Source organism: Sarcophilus harrisii, chromosome 5 (genome assembly GCF_902635505.1).
Source record: "Sarcophilus harrisii chromosome 5, mSarHar1.11, whole genome shotgun sequence".
In the NCBI taxonomy this organism is placed as follows: Eukaryota; Metazoa; Chordata; class Mammalia; order Dasyuromorphia; family Dasyuridae; genus Sarcophilus; species Sarcophilus harrisii.
The window spans coordinates 10,501,218-10,524,370 of NC_045430.1; the positions used below are offsets into that span (position 1 = coordinate 10,501,218).

Sequence of the window (23,153 nt, forward strand, 5' to 3'; positions counted from 1 at the left end):
CCCTCCAATTTGAAGAGGTCCGAACTCCAATTTATCATTGATGGCCATATTGTCTCTAAGTCCCTTCCCTGATTTGACCCATCTCCTCCAACGCTTGCCTATTTCCACTCTCTTCCACACTTTTAATAGGCCTCTATTCTCCCCTTACTCAACAAATAGAAGGCACAAAGTAGCCCTGCTTGAGCTTTAAAACATCAAAATAAAATGGTTTCATATAATACTAGCAAAAGATCATTAAAAGAAAAGTAACAGATTGGGAAATATATTTATGATTAAAAACCATAAGGAATGATTAAAAATTGCTCAGGGCTAAGTCCCAGTCCACAAGGTATAATTATTTAAAGCACGTAAACACTTTTCAAGGGGAAACAAACAGAATCCCTTGAAAAATGCTCAGCCTCGTTAGTAATCTGAGTTCTTATACTATTTACTATCCATGTAGTCTTGGGCAAGTAACTCTTTTTAGCTTCAGTTTCCTCCCATATAAAATGGGACTAAAGGGCCTCCAAAGTTCCTTCTAGCTTTAAATGTAAGAAATGTAAATTAAAACAACTCTGAGGCACCATCTCATAAAAATTAGCAAAAATAATTAAAACCAAGCAGCGGTGTTGTGGAGAAACAGGGATATTTATATATTACTCATAGAACTGCAAATTTGTAAAAATCCTTTCTGAAGAGCAATCCTACAGGACAAAGTAAAAGTTAGAAAACTGATCACGCTTTTTGGCCCAGTGATTCCACAATCAGAAACACACACTGAAAGAGTTTTCAGAAACACACAAGCCTCCCAAAAGAGCTATCTGTTCAAAGATCTTCATGACAGCATAATTTGTCATTGTAAAATACTGGAAGTCACCTAAATATCCAGCAATGGGGGAATGATCAAATTAACCATTATGCAGTAAGGGAATGAAATACCATGATGAATTAAAATGGACAGACTGAGGAGGACAGAAATCCAAAAAGACATTTATGAAAAAAAAAAATGAAAAATGAAAAAAGTAGATGAAGAAAAGCAAAGGCCATATGAACTCTGGCCACTGAAAAGTAACTAAGGGGGCAGTTAGATGACACGGTGAATAGAGTACCAGTGCAGAAGTCAATAGCTATGTGACCCTGGACAAGTCACCCAATCACTTCACCAAAAGAAAAGAAAAAAAGAAAAGCAGCTAAAAGGAATGAACAAAGAACCCTCGTGGATGGAAACATTAAGGAAAAGTTGGGATGATGTTTTTGAGTTAAATTTTGTTCGTGTAATTGTATCGGATGCTCAATAATTTTGTTATCAAAGAATACATGCATGTATGTATGTACGTATGTATGCATGGGGTGTGTCTCCATACATAAATTTTAAATAGCATTTTACTACCAAACCCCCAGGTCTGGGGCCAGGTCTGTGACAAGAGAGTTAACATTTCTGTGCTTCAGTTTACTCATCTATAATAGCACAATGCCTGGCACTTAATAGAGGCTTATCTCTCCCTCTTATAAGGGGGCTCACTTCATTTCCATAAACATATCTTAAGCACCTATGATTTGCAGAGCCCTGGGATGTGTGTTGAGGAAAAAGAGAATATTTAAACAAAATATGAATCTTACAGTCGTGTCAGGGGTATCATACAACCACAGAGTACCATCAAGTGCTTCAGAGAGTTAGGGCAACAAGTATTCATTAAATATTCATTACTGGGGAGACAAATAGAAAAGCAAAAGAGCCCAAGGCTTTAGGGAGCTTCCAGCCTGATGGACAGCAATAGATTCACAGCGGCAATGTCACCTTGGATGGGGAGATGCTGGGAATGGCTCCATCGTTGCCATTGGGAATGGGGAAGGGCCGGGATTCTTGCCATTTTTTTTTTTTTTCAGAAGAGAGGGAGTGATATGCAGGAGGCCATAAAGCAGACATGTCTCTTTCCTTTGTTGGGTGATTAGCTCTTCTCTCTGATTCTCTATCCCATCAGTCTACCGGTGCCCTCACTTGAATGATTCTGTGACTCAGCATGAGCCTTGTGGCCTTATGATTAACTGAAAGTCACAGGGCCTGAGTTCTAAGCCCAGATTTGCAGCTAACTGGCTGTGCGATATCCCCTCATCAAACCTCAGGCACGGATGATTAGGAATCCAGAGAGCATGGGGTCAAATCCAGCCCTGACACTCATTAGTTTTTCTGGGCCTCAGTTTCCCCAATTCTAAGGTCCCTTCGAATTCTTGGTTTTCATTCAAGGCATTTTATACTACCCAACTAGGCAGCAGTTGAGTGAATAGAACACCAGGTCTAGAGTCAGGAAAACCTGAGTTTAAATGTGGTCACAGACAGTCGCTAGCTTGTGATCTTGAATAAATCACATTATCCTGTTTGTCTCAGTTTCCTCATCTGTAAAATAAACTGGAGAAGAAAATGGCAAACCACTCCAGAATCTACCAAAAAAAAAACCTCAAGTAGAGTTACAAAGAGTCAGACAGATTGAACTACATTAATTATATTAGTTTATACTAGCATTATTATATTAGTATATGTGTATAAATATATATATATATATATATTAGTATTAGTAGTCATTCCCAATGACTCAATGACAATATGAGCTCAATTCCTCAACTGAGTAGAAATTATACCTATATGGAATCAAAAAATCTGAGGCTGACATGCATTTCTCTTATTTTACAGCCTATGTGATCCCAAAAAAAAATCACTTGACCAAAAATGAATAAATAAACACAAAATTAAAAAGAAAGGAAATCCCTTGACCTTGCAGGGCCTCCCTTCCTCCTCTGAGAAAGTAGCAGGGTGTCATACATAGATGAGGACCCTCAGATGAGAGAGCTCCAGTGAAAAGGATCTTCAGAAATCATCTAAACGAGTTTTATGGAGATCCCTGAAGAGCCCTGAGGTCCTTTTACTGGGTCCAAGAGGTTGAAGTATTTTCCTCCATAATAATAATAAGACATTTTACTTTCTAACAGAATAAATATTAGTAGATATGACCCATATAAACACAAGTTCTTGAGTGGAAAGGAAAACACTGCACATAGCAATAAGTTTGTATGATGTTGGTTCTTCTCAACAATTCAGTGATCAAGGCAATCCCAATAAACTCTGGATGGAAAATGCCATTTGCATCCAGAGAGAGACCTATGGAGACTGAATATGGATCAATGGCACACTATTTTCACTTTTTTTCCCCCTCTTTCTCATGGTTTTTCCCTTTTGTTCTGAATTTTCTCTCCCAACCTCATGTGGAAATATGTAAACATTGAATGTACATGTATAACCTAAAAATAAAATAAAGAGTATAAAGGAGTTCTGAGTTCAAAATATTCAAGAACTACTGAATTCTAATCCAATTCCTTCCTTTTATAGAGGAGAAGAATGAGGCCCCATGTCACACAGGTATAACAAGTACCCAGGTCCCAAGACTCCAGAGTTAGTGCCTTTCCTACTGAACTGAGAGCTTCAAGGCTTTTTCAAAGGCCCAAAGACTTGATTAAAAAAAAAAAAAATAGCCCAAATCCTACATTATTTAGTAGCCAACCATAGCAAACATCTTTATGCTGTCTTCCTGTCCTGCCCTGTCTTTAATCCACTGTATTCGAGGTTCCTCAGGGCTTCCTCTTTTCCTGGTCCCCAATTCCTTCTTCCTGGCCTTGGGGACACCTCCACTTCCCAGACTTCCTGTCTCTCCTGTTCTGCCCTTGCCCTGCTGGCCCTCCAGAACTACTTGAGGGAGAAGAGAGGAGTTTGGGTAACAGGAGAGAGGAAACTGATGGGATGGGAGGGAGAGCTGAATCTTGGTAGTGAAGGTAAGGATTCCTGTTGGGGCTGAATCCGACACAGTTGCTACATATCCTATAATTATCTTATTTGTGTGAGTGAGGACCCGAAGCTCTGTCCTCGGCTATTTTCATCATGTTTGCTGAAATACAATCACAAAGCAAAATTGAGAGACAGGAAGAGACAGAGAGAGACAGAGACACCGAGAAAGAGACTTGGGGCTTTTTATTCAGCACCTTCAGCTCAGACACATGCCATAAGTCCCCTAGTCTACGACTAGTACCCCCAAAACACACCGCTGCTATTCATGCTTTTGGGACCCATGAATCAGGTTCTCTCTCAGATTGCCCCTGGAGCAAAGGATACAGCTCTGAGGCGACTAAAACACCCACAAAAGCAGCCTTTCAGTAAGAAAATAAAAGGACATGAGAAGGAGGAGAAGGACCTGGGAAAGATCTGGTTTCAAATTCTAGTTCTGTCATTTAACTCAGTTTACCCTTGGACGTGACATTTTGCTGCCTCATTTTTCAGTTTTCCATCTGTAAAGTGAGCAGGAGGACTGGATTACCTCTAAAGTCAAAAAATCATAGATTTAGATGGAAAAAAACCCTAGAGATCATCTCGCCATTCGATCAACAAGCATTTATTAATGCTCTCCCAACTCTATTTCATATTTACCATTTCTGGTGTCTATTGTATCCCCTCATTTTGTCTGTAACCTATTCCCTAAATAAATAAACCTTTTGTCTAAGCCTTTATTAAGCACTTACTGTATGCTAAGCACTGTGTAACTACTGGGGAAAACACCATGCTCTCAATCCTCTCATTTAATAGGTGAAGAAACTTAGGCTCAGATGGGGTAAACGGACTTGCCCAAGATGGCACAGGTAGTAAGCACTAGCACCTTTGTCGCGACAATATTGTTTTGCTGTACAGCCTTCCTGGGTCTAAGGATTGTGATGGTACTATAATGTCTTCTGCTTGCTTTAAATCACTTGTCTTCCCCAAAAAAAACAACATGGCAAGGAATGGCTAGGCAGCGGTTCATTTGGAAAAGATCTGAGGGTTTTGGTAGATCACAAGCTTGATGTGAAAATGCTTTATGACATTGTAACCCTCAAAAAAGCTAATGCTGCATAAAGAAATAAGTTGTCCATATAGCTGGAGTTTGGAAAATGGAGTCAATCAGGATCTCAATGAACATTGACCATCCTCTGCTCTAGTCAGACCACTTTTGGAAGACCACTCATTTCTGGGTACCTTGTTTTGGGAAGGCCATTGGGAAGTGGAGAGGGCCAGTCGCAAGGCTAATGTTCACGCCAAAGGAAGATCAGCTGAATGAATATCAGACATTCACCATGGAGAGGACATGACAGTTGACATCTAGCATTTACTCGGAAGAAAAAAGACTCGGGAGAGACATGACAGGTACCTGAAGATCTGCCAAATGACTGAGGGTTTAGATTTGTTCTGCTTGGATCTAGAGGGTGGTTGCTTCAAAGAAGAAAATTGGGGATAAACCTAAGGAAACCATAAGAGATGACATCCCCAAAATGAGAGGAGTCTTCCAAAAGTGGAATGGTGTACCTCAAGAGAAAGTGGGGTCCCTGTTGGTAAGTTTCTTGAACAAAGGACAGATGACCAAATGGGCTACCTCAAGAGGGAATGGGGTCCCCATCGCCAAAGATCCTTGTACAAAGGATAGATGCTCACTTATTGGGTATGATGGGGATCCTTTTTGCCGGGAATAAGTTGGAATCGAGATCATCTGAGGTCCCTTCCAACTCTGAGATTCTGGGATCCTCTGAAAATCTAAGTTCAAGTGCAAGTACTACCTTAATTTCTTTAGTCTCAGGTTCTTCCTTTGCAAAAATGGGAACATCTAGATCTATTTAAGTATAGGAAAAGGTAGGATGGTACATATTGGTGAAGATGAGTATATTATCAAGCTGCCTTTGGATAGGGCTTTCTGCTAGCCAAAGCACTCCGGAGAATACCTCCCCTAGTGAAAACCGCAAGTCTGAATGGGATAGAGAATGCTGGTTGGGAAACCTGAAGACCTGGCTTCCAACATCACCTTGGATATTTATTAGCTGTTTGATCTTGAGCACATCCCTTCCTCTCTCCAGACCTCTGAAAAATGAGGGCTTCAGACTCATTCCACACTACCTCCTATGAGATAAGTCCAGGATGGACCCCAAACTCTTCCCATTCCTACCTAGAATGACAAACTCTGTGACCATCAGCTGACTAGAATGACAAACTCAGCATGGCTCCACCTCTCCAGCTTCAGTCTTTCTCCCTGGCACACTTGCTGTTCTGTACCTACACATGTCCTGCGCCTTTGTGCTGGACAGCCCCCAGACTATTCCTTCACATCTCCATATCCCAGAACCCCCAGTTTTCTTCAAGATTCAGCTCAAATACATCTCTTTAGATGGCCCCACAGCTGTTTATAGTCTTCCCCTCTAAAGTGATTTTAACCTTGTATATACCTTTTTATACATATAGATGTTGCCTTTCCCATTTGAACATAAGCTCCTCGAGGGCAGGGACTGTTTCATTCTTTGCCTTGGCATCCCCAGTGCCAGTCACATAGTAGGCACTTAATAAATGCTTGTTGATTCTATACATAGTTACCTCCTTTTATAGATTGTAAGTTCTCTGAGGGCTGGACCTTGTTTTTTGCCTTTCTTTATATCCCGAGTGCCTAGACTAGTGCCTGGTACAGAACAAATGCTGAATAAATATTTGGTGATGGACTGATCGATCTGTAACACAGAGATCAAGCAGGAAGCTTTTATTAAGCATCTGCTGTGTGCTCCCAAGGAGTTTGAATTCTAAACAGGGGGATATCAGGATATGCAGAATAGCAGGAAATAAATCCAATCAGCAAAAGAGCTCAGCTTCCTTGAAGTCCCAATTCCAGTGCCCCCCTCCCTCCAGGCAGCCTTCCTTATCACCTCTTAATTTCCGAGCTCTCTCTCCATTATTTCCCACTTGTTCTGTATATCGTTTGTTTTGTATATATTTGTCGGCATGCTGTCTCTTCCTTTAGCTGGTAAGGGACTGTCTTTTGCTCTTTTTTTGTTTGTTTGTTTGTTTTTTGTTTAAATCTCCCCTGACTAACTATAATGCCTGGCACATAGTAGGAACTTCATGTTTATTGATCAGTCGGCTGCCAGCCTCACTTGGCTTTGATTTGTATTTTGTAAAACTTGAAGGCTATAATATATACAATAAGATATATTATATATAATATATAATAAGATATATAATATATACAATAAGAAGCCATTGTTGGCTCAAAGTTTAATTTGATAACAATAGCCCATTTCTCCATGCTGAGATTTACAAAGTTCTTCCCTCCCAACAGCCAAGTGTGACAGACCGTGCTAATTTATTCCCATTTTACAGAAGAGGAAACTGAGCCCCTCCCCACAAAGAGAAGATAACATGGCCAAGGTCACACAACCAGGAATAATCAGGGAGGGGATTCGAACCCAGATGCTCCCCACTCCAAATCCATCAGATTATCAATATCCTCAACTTGGCTCAGGAGAACAGCCCACAGTTCCGGGCCCTGCCCGGAGGGGAGAGAGGGCTCTAGCTTGTTCGGGGAAGGGAGCGTCCTGATCCTGTAGGGCTGACCCAGGCCCTTCCCTTTCCTCCAGCCCCAAGTCCATTTCGTCCCCCACCCCCCCAACCCCCATCTCCACGCGACGGGCCTCGGATCCCCGGGCTCGAGTACTGCCAGCAGCCGAGGAAGGCCGCCCCTGCGCGGCCCGAGCCCAGGCCAGAACCGGCCTCCGCGGCTGCCCCAGCGTTCCAGCATGAAGGGGGGCAGTGGAAGGCAGGCAGGGCGACCGGAGGGGGAGCGAGAGGATTTCTCGATCGCTCTCCCACCCCGGCCAGAGGCCCCAAGCCATCCCCTCCCCCAGCCGCCGTAAAACGAGAGTTTGCAAATCACAGCTTGGAAACAGAGCTGCCCCCCCCCCCCCCACACACACACACACTCCATCCCGCGGCTCCCCAAGTTTCAGATGAAGAAGAAAAAGCCCCCCGCCAAAGCCTTCCCGGTCTCCCTTCCCCCGGGCCCGGACCCCCCTCCTCCCCCACCTCAGCCAGGCTCAGCAATAACTTTGAAACTTCTCGGCCATTTGGGGTAAGAGGAGTGAGGCTGGCAGCGGGGGATTGGGGCGGGGAAGCCCTTTCCCAGAGGGGGAGCGGAGATTCCAACCCCCCTTTCCCCCTAGACCCCGCGAAAAGCTGCCCCGCCCCGTTACCCTCCACCCCCACCCCAGCCCGGGTTTCCTGACTCCCTTCCCGGGCTGGAGGTGCCTCACACCCCTCCCCGCCAGGCCTCTTGGGGCCGCACCCCGCCTCCCGCTTCGATTCCACTCCCCCCACCCCCAGCCAGGCCGCCGCCGCCGCCGCCTCCAAACCGGGCCCCCCACCCCCAGCGGCCCCCACCCGGCCGAATTTCGGTGTTTGGCTGAAGGGAAAAAAAAAGCCTCCACGGACTCACCTTTCCTGGCTTGGCAGTCCCCCCACCGTGCCTACAACGGGCCTTGATAAGTGGTATAGTATTACTAGAGATATTATTATATTATTATTATTAGTAATAATAAGAGTAAATGCTATTTAATTATCGAAGGAAGCATTTTGCTCCTGGAACTGCTGCCCAGGCAGCTCCCTCCATGTGGCCGCTTAGCCCTTTACTTTCATTTCCACGGCTCTCTCGCTCGCTCGCTCGCTCGCTCGCTCTCTGTCCCTAGCTCGCTCTCTCCTCTCTCTCTTATTCTTTCTGTGTCTCGATCATAGCAGCCCCAACTGGAGAAAATGCTTCCCTGCAGTTTCTCCCCGCTCCCTGGAGGGGCCCGGTCAGCCTCATTCCCGGACCCTGGGGACGTGCGGAAAAACAAATCAGAGCACGGGGCGTAGCGTTGCTCTCCGTGGGGTGGGAGGGAAAGACTCGGGGGAGATTTCCCTTTCTGCTCCAACCACAGTGTGAGCCGCTCTGCTTGTTTGTTTGTTTACCTTTTCCCTTTGAGATGCAAAGAGGTTTTTAAGGAGATTCCCTTTTTAACACCTGAAATGGATTTCAGTGGGAACTTTCCCGAGATGGTCCCTTTCTTCCTAAATAGCTCCAGGGGTTCTTCACTTTGACCCGGGCCCCTCTGACAGTCAAATAGAGAACCCCAGCTCAGAACTAGGATTTTAAAGGCATCCAAAAAGAAAATCCTTAAAATTAGAAACCAATGATGTCATAAGAAAGAGGTCAATTTCCCCCTCCTCCAAGTTCAGCTGTTTAAAGATCCCCAACGCTAAGCATCCCAGGGTCAGAGCTGGCCTGGATCTTCTACAGTAGTTCCTCATTTTGAAGCTTCGAAAGAGTAGAGTACCGGCACTTAACAGATGTTATGTGTATTTAGTTCCATTCAACCAACACTTAGTTAGTCCCAATTAAATATAACGGTCTATTGCTCTTGGTGGGGGTTGGGGGAAAGTGTTAGGGGGAGGGGAGAGGCAGGATTTTCCCTTCGGTTTCAAGGAAAGTCTGGGCCTTTTTATTTTATTTTATGTCCAGCCATTCTGGCAAGTCATTTGGAATTATGCTCCAGAAGTCACTAAACTGTACATCTCTTTTAACCAATCGATAGCACTTAGAGGCTTATACCTAAAGATCAAAGATGGAAGAAAATAACACACATGCGCAAAAATATTGATAATTTTTTTTCTTTTTTGGGTAAAGCAAAAGACTGGAAACTAAGGAGTGCCTTATATATATAATATATATTATATAGATGTATGTATATTATATGTATATATGGTATGTTTTTGTATCCACATAATAATATGGAACATTATCTCAATGTAAGCAATGACAAGAATAATTTCAGTAAAATTGAATTTGTGTTAACTAATGCAAAGGGAAAAGAGCAGAGCCAAAAACAATTTATACAATCACAACATTGTAAGAACCCTGAGCAAAGTAATGATCAACCACTACTCCAGAGGAACAAGGACAAAGTATGGTTTAGCCTCCCACCCCCACTCCAGGGAAGAGAGGATACCCTTGAGATGCGGATTGAAAACCTACATTTTTTGGATACAGTCAATATGGGAATTTGCATTCCTTGATTATGAGTATTTTGTTGCATTTTTTTCTTTTTCTTTTCTAAGGCAAGGGAGAAAAAATAGATTTTTTTGTTCATTCAAAAAATAAATGTAAAAAAAATACATATTAGAAAACAGAAGGAAAGAATCATACGGACAGGATTGAAAGTTAAATGTTAAATTGACCATCATTGATATGTTCGAAAAGAAAAAAAAAACAAAAAAACAAAAAAACATATTAAAGAACAGAAGGAAAGAATCACATGGACAGCTTTGAAAGTTAAGGGTTAAATTGACCATCATTTATATGTTAGAAAAAGCAAAAAAAAAAAAAAAAAAACATATTAGAGAACAGAAGGAAAGAATCACATGGACAGCTTTGAAAGTTAAATGTTATATATTGTATTTAACTTATACTTCAACATATTTAACATGTATTGGTCAACCTGCCATATGGGGGAGGGAATGGGGGGAAGGAGGGGAAAAGTTGGAACAAAAGGATTTGCAGTTGTCAATGCTGAAACATTACCCATGCATATATCTTGTCGATAAAAAGCTATAATAAAAATTAAAAATTAAAAAAAATTTTTAAAAAGTTAAATGTTAAGTTGACCATCATTTATAGGTTAGAAAAAGCAAAAAAAAAAAAAAATACACATTAGAAAATAGAAGGAAAGAATCATACGGACAGCTTTGAAAGTTAAATGTTAAATTGACCATCGTTTATATGTTAGAAAAAGCAAGGTACACATATCAGAGAGCTGTATTCCTTTTCTGTTCTACTGTGTATGTGGAAATGCTCCCCTTTGGAGAGAAAGGAATGGTAAGGTTGGAATAAAAATAAATATTTTAAAAGCGCCTCTAAAGTACAAGACAGTGAGGGTCCAGAAAAATGATCTAGCCTTTGTTGGGGGTGAGATTATCTCCTTCTGAGAAGGCACAGATATTAAAAAGCACAAGTAAGCATCTACTGAGTGCCAGGCACTCAGAATACCAACACAAGGAACAAAACATTCCCTGCTCTCCAGGAGTTTACATTCTCAGGGGCAAGACAATGTACATACCAAAAATACATACTTATATATCATAAACACATACCATGGATTTTAGGGAGCTCCTGGGGAGGAACTTCCTTACCAAAAAGGATCAGCATCTTTCCTGAAATGTAAAAGATTGGGCCCCAGAACTTAAAACAACTTGCGCAGGATCTCTTCCCCCAGAGGCAAGGCTTACACCCAGACTGTCCCTGACTCTAGTCAGGTTCATTATCTTTTCTGCCCTGCTAGCGTGTATAAGTTTATATGGAGAATTATACAAATCTGAGAGATAGAAAAAGTCTATTGAAACTCATATCAAATCATTTCAAAGAGGCTTAATTTATGAGAATAATATGCCAAGCAATGAAGTCCATTTTATTGGTGAAAAAACAGGTAAGTGAAGTATCTTGTCCAATATCACACAGATTAAAAATGGCAAAGCCAGGATTTGAATTGGAGTTTTCTAACTCCATTTTTAGTGGGGATTTTTTTTTTATTTAATAGCCTTTTATTTACAGGTTATATGCATGGGTAACTTTACAGCATTAACAATTGCTAAACCTCTTGTTCCATTTTTTCACCTCTTACCCCCCACCCCCTCCCCTAGATGGCAGGATGACCAGTAGATGTTAAATATATCAAAATATAAATTAGATACACAATAAGTACTCATGACCAAACTGTTATTTTGCTGTACAAAAAGAATCAGACTCTGAAATATTGTACAATTAGCTTGTGAGGGAAATCAAAAGTGCAGGTGGGCATAAATATAGGGATTGGGAATTCAATGTAATGGTTTTTAGTCATCTCCCAGAGTTCTTTCACTGGGCAAAGCTAGTTCAGTTCATTACTGCTCCATTGGAAATGATTTGGTTGATCTCCTTGCTGAGGATGGCCAGGTCCATCAGAACTGGTCATCATCTAGTATTGTTGTTGAAGTATATAATGATCTCCTGGTCCTGCTCATTTCACTCAGCATCAGTTCGTGTAAGTCTCTCCAGGCCTTTCTGAAATCATCCTGTTGGTCATTTCTTACAGAACAACAATATTCCATAATATTAATATACCACAATTTATTCAGCCATTCTCCAACTGATGGGCATCCACTCAGTTTCCAGTTTCTAGCCACTACAAAGAGGGCTGCCACAAACATTCATGCACATACAGGTCCCTTTCCCTTCTTTATGATCTCTTTGGGATATAAGCCCAGTAGTAACACTGCTGGATCAAAGGGTATGCACAGTTTGATAACTTTTTGAGCATAGTTCCAAACCTACTCTGCAGAATGGTTGGATTCGTTCACAACTCCACCAACAATGCATCAATGTTCCAGTTTTCCCGCATCCTAGTGGGGATTTTTTTGTTGTTTTGTTTTGGTTTTTTGCTGAGGCAGATGGGGCTAAGTGACTTGCCCAAGGTCACATAACTAGGAAGTGTTAAGTGTCTGAGACCAGATTTGAATCTTTCTTTCTTTTAAAAAAAGTCATTATGAACTGGCCCATGCATAACATACCAAAGCTGTCCATGGGGTTTTCTTGGCAGAGATAGTAGAATGGTTGGTCGTTTCCTTCTCCAGATCATTTTGCAGATGAGGAAACTGAGGCAAATGGGTCTAAGTGACTTGTCCAGGAATACATAGCTAGTAAGTATATGAGTAAATATTTGACTCTTGACTTCAGGTCAAGTGCTCTTTTTGCACTGCACACACATATATGATTCCTTTTCTACTTTGATTTCTTTGCATTATAGATCTGCTAGTATATTTCTGGCTTGTAGCCTCGATTTAATGACATTTGGGGGCATAATTCCAAATTGACTGAGCCAATTTATAACTACACAACATACATTAATTGGCCCCACTTCTTATAGCCACTCAAATAATTCTCATTTTCCTTTTCCCCTGTCTTTACTCATCTGATGGATGTCAGATATAAGCTCAAAGTTGTTTTAATTTTCATTTCTCGAATTATTAGTGATTTGAATCATTTTAGAAATGTGGTTGTTAATAGACTATTTATTTCTTTTTGTGAAAATTGCCTGTTTATATTCTTCTGGTGCCCTTTCTACCACAAAATACTATATCTCATGTCCTTTCTTGAGACTTTAGACAAAGGACTTTACCTCCACAATTCCTTGAAAATCCCTTCACCCTTGCTCGATTTACTTACAGGATCATAAGATAATAGTAATAACAAGAGCTAGAATTTACATAGCACTTTAGGGTTTACAAAATACTTTACACAGGTTATCACATTTGATTCAACAACTCTGTGACTTTGGTGCTACTATTATGCTCACCTTATACTTGAGGAGACTGAGGCTCACACAAGTTAAATGACTTGCCCAGGATGACACAGCTAATAACTAAAGCCAGATTTGAATTTGGGTCTTCTTGTCTCCAGACTCAATCCTCTATCCATCAGGACACCAGTTGATTCTAAGAATTCAAAAGGAAATAACTATTATATCACTTAGAATGAATAGTTTCGATGGCCCTGACCTACTTGTCAGAACATGATGAGTATTAAAAGAAATGTGCTTATTTTAATCTAAATTGTAGAGGATTTCTGCTTGTGGGGTGAGAAATATATTGAAGAAAAGATCTAAGTCCCCGGGAGATTCTTTTGTGTGTCAGGTTAAAGGCCTGAGAAAGAATTGAAAACATATTTGATTAGCCCCCAAATATTCCGGCTGGGAAGTTTCACAAAAGTGTGCTAAGGAGATTAATAGACAGTTTTCAGATGAAAAAATTAAAACCATCTATAGTCATATGAAAAAATTCTCTGAATCACTATTGATTAGAGAAATGCAAATTAAAACAACTCTGAGGTACCACCTCACATCCATTAGATTGACTAAAAGATAATGATAATATTGGAGGGATGTGGGAAAACTGGGATACTAAATGCATTGTTGGTGGAGTTGTGAAATGATCCAACCATTTTGAAGAGCAATTTGGAACTATGCCCCATGGGCTATAAAACTGCATCCCCTTTGATCCAACAGTGCTACTATTTGGTCTCTATCCCAAAGAGATCATAAAAAAGAGAAAAATACCCACATGTGCAAAAAATGTTTATAGCAGTCCTTTTTGTAGTGGCAAGGAACTGGAAACTGAGTGGATCATCAGTTGGAGAATGGCTGAATAAGTTATGGTATTTGAATACAATGAAATACTCTTGTTCTATAAGAAATGAGGAGGAGGGTGATCTCAGAAAAGCCTGGAAAGCTACTGGTGCTGAGTGAAGTGAGCAGAACCAGGAAAATATTCTACACAGTAACTGCAAGATTATATGACGATCAGCTGTGATGGACTTAGCTCTTCTCAGCACTACAGCGATGCAAGACAATTTCAATAGACTTGGGATGGAAAATGCCATCCTCAACCAGAGAAAGAACTATGGTTTCTGAATGAGGATCAAAGTATACTATTTTCATCTTTTTTTTCCCTTTCTCATAGTTTTTCTCTTTTGTTCTTTCACAACATGACTAATATGGAAATATGTTAAATATGATTATACAGGTATAACATATCAGATTGCTTACTGTCTTGGAGGAGGGAGAGTTAAGGGAGGGAGAGAAAAAATTGGAACTCAAAATCTTACAAAAATGAATGTTGACACTATCTTTGTGTAATTGAAAAAATAAAATACTTTTAAAAGAAAAAAGAATTTTTTTTAAAAACTCCTTTTATTTTTAATTTTTTTATTAAAGCTTTTTATTTTTCAAAACATATGTGTGGACAATTCTTCAACATTAGCCCTTGCAAAACCCTGTGTTCCAATTTTCACCTTCCCTCAGCCCTCCCCTAGATGGCAAGTAGTCCAGTATATGTTAAATATGGTAGAAATATGTTAAATCTGACATATACATACATATTTCTACAATTATCGTGCTGCACAAGAAAAAAAGGAGAAGCAAAATAAAATGCAAGCAAACAATGACAAAAAGAGTACAAATGCTATGTTGTAAATCACACTTAGTTTCCACAGTCCTCTCTCTGGATGTAGATGACTCTCTTCATCAATGAATAAGTGGAACTGGTCTGAATCACCTCATTTTTAAAGAGAGCCACTTCCATCAGAACTGATCATCATATAATGATCTCCTGGTTCTGTTCATTTCACTCAGCATCAGTTCCTGTAAGTTTCTCCAGGCCTCTCTAAAATCATCCTGTTGGTTGTTTCTTACAGAACAATAATATTCCATAGCATTTATAGACCATAATTTATTCAGCCATTCTCCAATTGATGGGCATCCATTCGGAAAAACATTCCTTTTAAGAAAGCCCCAGAAACAACTGATAATTTCATGAGATGCTAGCATCAACTCTAGGAAGAAATAATTAACAAACAGTAGTTTTAAGGAGAGCAGAGAAAAATCATAACCCCAGAGGAAACATAAATGGGGAAAGGTCTTCACAGATAAGAATATAATATAAGGGAGAGGGATTTCCCCATGCCAACTTTGTTATTCTTAATCAAAGTCTTTGCTATTTATGAACTCTTTATGAGACCTCCAAATACACATGCTACGTTATCCCAACAGATATAGAAGCTCACAGTTCTAACGTACTTTGTATCTTATAACTCAGTATTTTCTCACTCCTCGGATGTTCCCGACAAATTCCTTTGGGTCTTTATTTTGTCCCCATCACTCCCCATTTATTTTGTATGTACTTACTTATGTATATGATTCTCTGCTATATCCCTGCTCTGCCTTCCCCTGCCGCATGTGTGTCTTACATAACAAAATGATTCTGTTTGAAATTTAATTTTATTATAATTTTTATGAAATCTATCATCCTTTATCATTATAATTATTATATAATAACTATGGTTTACTATCATTATATTAAACTATGATGGCTTAATATAATTATAATCCAGCTTCTGTTCTTCCCCATTTAAAATACTCTATGTCCCCCTCTTCATCCTTTTTACTAACTCTGTCCCCTATGCCTGGAATTCTCTTCCTTCTTTCCTTCACTTCTTGATTTCGTTCAAGGCTCAGCTCTGGGGCCTCCTGCATAAGGATTTTCCCAGACTGTCTCCCCCGCCTCCCACACCACTCCCTGCTCCAGCTGTTGATGTCTTTCTTTCCAAGATGACCTCATACCTGCTTTATATGTGCTTTATATATCTCTGTGTAATTTGTACACACATATATTATATATAGTATGTGCATTTATAAGTGTATCTGTTCTCTACTTTATTAGAATATAAATTCCTTGAAGACAAGAACTGTTTTGATTTTGTCCTTGTATCCCAGAATCTAGTACACTGTTTGACACACAGAAGATCCTTAATAAATACTTGCTTGACTCAAGCCTATTTTTTTTCAAGTTGTAATATTAGTCCTTCCTTGCTCTCCATGTTCCAGATCAACTGGCTGGTTTCCTATTTCCATACCCTGTCTTGAAGGAAAAAATATTAATACTCTACTTTCTATTTGGGGAACATCGGGTGGAAACAATTTCAATTAATTTATTGTTACTCCACATCTAAGAGTTTTTAGCTAAGAAAGGGAAGTCTCCAGACTTAGTCCCTCCTTCTCTCTCCCCCACCATGATCTCAGACTTCTCGCTCAACCCCAAAACAATCTGAGGTAACATTAAAAAGTCAGGATATGTTAAAAGACAATTTGGGGTTAACATTCTAGAACTATAGTCACTTAATCTTCACCTGGAACTATTCAATTCCTTTCCTGACTAACCCCTGTGCCAGCCTCAGCCCCACCCCTCCGGCTCCAGGATTCAAAGGTTTCTTCTCTCAATAACAGAATGGGGTTTGGGTTTTTTTGTTTTTGTTTTGGAAAGAAAAAAGAGAGCACTTTCCCGAGTAGAGCATAACCTTGTTTCCAAAGATGGGGAAAGCAAGGATCTTAGTAAGTCAAAAGGTATCTTAATATTATTTCTTAATATTTATGGTTGATATGCATACCCTTTGGCCTAGTGATGAAGTTAATACTCTAAAAAGATAAGGAAAAAAAGAAAAGTGTGTGTGTGTGTGTGTGTGTGTACATATATATATATATATGTACACACACATATACAAAAAATACTGATAGCAGCTCTTTCATGCCAGCAAAAAAATTGAAATAGAAATTTTTATGTTTCTCAATTGGGAAATGTCTGAGTGAGTTATGATATATAATTGTAATAGAGTATTATTGTGCCATAAGAAATCGTGAAGGAAATGGTTTCAGAAAAATCTGGGAAGACTTACATGAACTGATGCAAAGGGAAGTGAGCAGACTCAGGAAAACATGTTACATAGTAACAGCAACATTATAATGATCAATTGTGAAACTTTGCAACTCCTGTTGATACAATGAACCACAGCAACTCCAAAGAATTTGTAATGAAAAAAAAATACTATCCACCTCCAGATAAAGAACTTGTGGACTCTGCATACAGATTGAAGCATGTATTTTTTTCTCTTTATTTTTCTTGCTTTTCCCCCTGCAATATGGCTAATATGGAAATATTTTGTATGCCTTCATATGTACGAGGAGTATCATATTTCTGGCCTTCTCAATGAGTAGTGGGAATATAGATGTTTAGAAATGAAAATAAAAATATAAACAAAAACAAGGTTCAGTTGAACTTAAAGGGGATTTTAAGTGCTTTGATCCTTGTTACAATGTTTCATATGGGGGGGGAGAGAGAGAGAGAGAGACAGAGACAGAGACACACACAGAGAGAGACAGAGACACACAGAGAGAAACAGAGACACAGAAACAAAAGAAACACACAGACAGAGAGAGATAGAGAGATATAGGCTACATCCATTCCTGAAATGTTATCTCTCATCTTGGCTTAGAACACCCAGTTCCCTTCAAGATTCATCTGAAGTACCACCTTATCTAAGGAGCCTTTTTCTGATTCCCCCATTTATTAGTGATTCCCTCAATTTCTAATTGCCTTTATATATTTGATACGGAACTCAACTGCCACCCAGGTGGAGTAGGGGAGGTCAGCCTAGTGTTACCTGCTACGTATAGAGGGAGATGTGACTTCTGAGTAGCTGAAAGAATGCTGTGCTCATTGATACACACCTATATAAGGGATTTACTGAGTTGTTTCCAGATACTCTTGAGACACAGATCAAGGCCATTTTTTTCCTTTTCCTTCCAGAGAAGAGAAAGTGAGACTTTGGAAGAGAAGGTATACATTCTAATTTCATTCGATTTGAACTTCCAGAGACTGCTAGAATTCAGCCTCCTCTGATTGAAGATGTTCATTTCTCTCTCTTGGTCTGAGTTGAGATCTTAATTCAATCCCCATGGAAGACATGGTTAATTTTTGATATTCTTTGGCTAATCTAAATTGTATAACTTCTCTAAATTTTTTAAATAAATGGGCTGATTTCCTATTCATTATTTGTAATAGTCTTGCATAACTAGCACTTAGCACGAAGTGACTAGACTCTCCCTCTCTCTTGACTAGACCTAGTCACTTCACTCGGCATCAGTTCATGTAAGTCTCTCCAGGCCTTTCTGAAATCATCCTGCTGGTTGTTTCTTATAGAACAATAATATTCCACAATATTCATACACCATAACTCATTCAGCCATTTCCCAACTGATGGGAAGCCACTCAGTTTCCAGTTCCTTGCCACTACAAAAAGGGCTGCCACAAACATTTTTGCACATGTGGATTCTTTTCCTCATTTATAATTTCTTTAGGATACAGAAGATGAGCAAATGAAATACATTTGATGGACTAGCAAAACTTTGGGCCTTGTTTGCAAAACAACCTATAATCATAATAATAGTGAATTTTTTGTACCTCTTATTATGTACTAGGTACCATGTTAAACACTTTACAACTATTATCTCATTTGATCCTACAGCAATCCTGGGAGGTAGGTACTGTAATTACCCCCATTTTACAAATGAGGAAACACAGGCAAACAGGGTTAAATGGTTTGCCCATAGTCACATAGCTAATAAATATTAAAGATACTATTTGAAGCCAGGTCTTCCTTAATATAAATCCAACCAATCACTCATCAGTCATTTATTAACTGTACCACTTGTCTATTCTATCCCTGTGTGAGGAGCAGTGATAAAAAGATACAAGTAAGACTTAATCCCTAACTTCAGGGAACATACACGATCCCAGGGAGACAAATGCGTATGAATAGATGGAGGAGGGAGAGAGCGGGAGAGAGACCCAGAAAGAGAGAGAAAGACAGAGAGAGACAGAGATAAAGAGAGAAAAGAGCAAAAGAGAGGAAGATTTATAAAGAATTCTCTATATAGAAATGCATATATCCATTAAGTGTATATATATATATATAGAGAGAGAGAGAGAGAGAGAGAGATAGCATATATGTCTGTGTATAATCATTGGTACCCTCTAAATTAAACTATTCAATGAAAATATTTTATTTAAATCATTTACATAGTTTCATCACTAAAAAAAACCAAATCCATATTAAAAATCGTACTTTAAATAGATACATAAGTGCTCCATGAAATATGTATAAGCATAAAAAAATTATGGCAATAGAAGCTAATCAGTATGATTGTTCTTTCCTACTCTTTTTTTTCCACCTTTGAAATTGATAATGTCACTGAAATTTGTAGGACCAGCCAATTTTTTTTCCTTTTATTTTGCTTTTGGTGGAATGATTCTTGCTGAAAGCAATTCAGAGAGCCCTAAGAGATAAGGCTTTCCTAAGTGATTCTTCAACCAATAAATTTCCCTTAAGATTTCCTTTGGGGAAGGAAAGGGACCCACATGTGCAAAAATGTTTGTGGCAACCCTTGTCATAGTGGCAAGAAACTGGAAACTGAGTGGATGCTCAGCAGCTAGAGAATGGCTGAATAACTTATGAATGTTATGGAATATTATTGTTCTGTAAGAAATGATCAGGAGGATGATTTCAGAGAGGCCTGGAGAGACTTACAGGAAATGATGCTGAGTGAAATGAGCAGAACCAGGAGATCATTGTACACAACAACATCAATATTATATGACAATCAATTCTGACGGATGTGACTCTTTCCAACAATAAGATGAGTGATGCCAGTTCCAGTGATCTTGTGATGAAGAGAGCCATCTATACCCAGAGAGAGTACTATGGGAACTGAATGTGGGTCACAATATAACATTCTCACTTTTTTTGTTATTGTTCTCTTGCATTTTATTTTCTTATTCATTTTCTTTCCTTTTTGATCTAATTTTTCTTGTGCAGCAAAGAGAATTATACAAATTATATATACACATTGGGTTTAACATATTTTTAACATGTATAACATATATTGGATTACTTGCCATCTAGGGGAGGAAATTGGGGGAAGGAGGAGAAAATCTGAAATACAAGGCTATGCAAGGGTCAGTGTTGTCAAATTATCCGTGCTTATATTTTGAAAATAAAAAGCTTTATAAAATTTTTTTAAAAAAACACTTTCTTTGGGATTTTAATTCAAATGTTTTTCATTGAGAAAAAGGAGCAAATTGGTTCATTTTCTAATTCTGCGTGTTTTGCCTTTAAATATTGAAAAAGTTTCTGGCTGGTTTTGTGCAATGGGCCACCTCAGAGCTGCTCTTGAGGAACTCCCTTCTGTGACTCGGGCCAAACAATGAGATGATTTAGAAATCCCCATCATCACCATCACTCTATCATCAAGGGACAAAACAGAATTTGTTCAGTCCAAGCAGAGAATCACATTCAGCTTTGTTTTTGTTGAATGGTGGGATGGAGATAAATTTAAAATTTTTTGAGTCACTGTTATTAAAAAACCAAAACCAAAACCAAGAGGCAGAGTCTTTCCTATTTTCTCCCTGCTCATTTGAAAAGCTTCAATAATGCTAACAGTGATATTTCTGCTCATCCCAAAAAATATACTAGATAATTTGTTCTAAGTCAGTAAAAAACAGAGCATCTCCCTTAGCATATAGTGCCTGGCGCATATAATATCAGACAAGTAGACACCCTCAACAAATGATCTTTCACAGTCAAAGTTCCAAGAACCTTATTGGGAGCTAAGGCAACTTTGACTTCATTTTTCAAGTTTTGTAAATGCATAAATAAAGGGAAAGTGACCAGGTAGACACAGGAAGACTTGGTCTCTGACTTAGGAGACTTACTAGCTGTGCAACCAAGTGCTGGCAAGTCATATCCATGATCCTCATGATCTCCTTCTCTGCAATATTGGGAGAGGGAGGGAGGGAAAGAGTTTAAATTTTTTTTTAATTTTCAATAGTATTTTATTTTCCAAATACATGTCAAGATAGTTTTCAACATTTGCTTTTGTAAGACTTTGTGTTCCAAATTTTTCTTCTTCCCTCCCTCCTTTTCTCCCCCCTCCTCAAGACAGCTGATATAGATTAAATATGTATAATTCTTTTAAACATATTTCCATATTTGATGTATAATGCAAGAAAAATCAGACCAAAAGAAAAAAAATCAAACAATAAAAAGATGAAAACACTATGCTTTGATCCACATCCGATCTCCATAGTTCTCTCTCTGGATACGGATGGCACTTTTTATTCTTAGTCTACTGGAATTGCCTTGAATTCACCACATTGTTGAGAAGAGCCAAGTTCATCATCACATAATCTTGTTATTATGTACAATGTTTCCTCGGTTCTGTTCACTTCACCCAGAATCAGTTCATGTAAATCTTTCCAGGCTTTTCTGAAATCAGTCTGATCATCATTTCTTAAAGAGTAATAATATTCCATCACTTCATATATCATAACTTATCCAGCCATTCCCCAACTGATACAGCATTCACTCAGTTTCCAATTTCTTGCCACTACAAAGAGGGCTGCTACAATTTTGCACAAATGGGGCCTTTTCCCTCTTTTATGATCTCATTGGGATACAGACCCAGTAGAGACACTGTTGGATCAAAGGATATGCACAGTTTTATAGTCCTTTGGGTATAGTTCCAGATTGCTCTCCAGAATGGTTGGATCATTTCACAACTCTACCAACAATACATTAGTGTCCCAGCTTTCAATATATCAGGTGGTTATAATCTTTCTGGACTTTTACTCCTAAGATTGGTAGGAGACTCAAACGAGATCAGAGTGACTGTTCAGAGAAGATCCCTTGAAGATATGAACCTACTTTCAGCCTGGACCAGGAGCCCCTCAACAATATCCTTATTAATGCTCATAAATTTTGAAGTCTTTGAAGACCTCCCCAGGGAGAAGAAACCCACCTCCTGTTGAAGCAGCCCATTTCACAATTGGGCAACTCTTAATTATTAGGAAATTTTTCTTTATTAAAACTGGGAGGCACCTTAAGAGATCATTCAGTCCAACATATCTTGCACTACATACCAAGGTAAGGTCAAAATGGATATATGACCCAGATATGAAGAGAAATATTACGGGAAAATTGGAAGAACATGGAATATATTATTTATCAGACTTATGGATGTGAATTTATGAATAAACAAGAGAGCAGAGTGAGGTATAAAATGGTCACTATTGAGTATATTAAATTTAAAATGTTTTGTTCGGGGCAGCAAGATGGCACAGTGGATAGAGCAACAGACTTCAAGTCAGGAGGTTCTAACTTCAAATCTGGCCTCAGACATTTAACACTTCCTAGCTGTGTGACCCTGGGTAAGTCACTTAATCCCAATTGCCTCAACAAAAAAAAAGGTTTTCTACAAATAAAACAAATGTAATTAATATCAGAAGGAAAGAAGAAAATGGGGGGGGGGGATTTATAGACAGCTTTTCAGATAAAGGTCTCATATCTCAAATATGTTTAAAAAAATTGCCAAATCTGATATGAATATGAATCATTCCCCAATTGATAAATGGTTAAAGGATATGAACAAGCAGCTTAATGAAGAAATTAAAATGTATAATCATAAAAATTTTAAATAAATTTTTATTAAGGAAAAACAAAACATTAACTATACTCATTGTATCATAGATTTGGAGTTCAAAGGAACCTTGGAGGTCATCTAGAACTTTTTTTTTTAACAGATAACTGAGGTTGAGGTGAAATCCCTTGTTGAAGGTCACTTAGCTAATAAGTATCTGAGGCATAGAACAACACGTTGAAGACAGTAAGCCCTTAATAAATGTTTTTTTTTTTTTTGACAATTATGTGATAATCACTATGCCTGGGATTTTAAATGAGATTTAAACCCAGGTCCTTTGATTCCAGAGCCACAGTTCTTTCCACCATATCCATTGTCTACTTCTCCTTTTGACCAGAAACAATTTAATTGAAAAGTAC

At 39.0% G+C, this 23,153-nt stretch overlaps 1 protein-coding gene across 3 annotated transcripts in view; it reads right to left on the reverse strand.

Moving 5' to 3' along the window:
• The window catches only part of ZC3H7B (zinc finger CCCH-type containing 7B), a 93,168-nt gene extending 84,500 nt beyond the window's left edge, over window positions 1-8,668 (reverse strand). The window contains exon 1 of one of the 3 annotated variants that reach the window (XM_031938819.1): window positions 8,301-8,667. The gene's annotated coding sequence lies outside the window, so the exon portion shown is untranslated. Of the gene's footprint in view, window positions 1-8,300 lie in introns of all 3 variants that reach the window. The other 2 variants (XM_023505345.2, XM_031938818.1) reach the window with 2 other exon arrangements.
• Window positions 8,669-23,153: the final 14,485 nt, after the last annotated feature.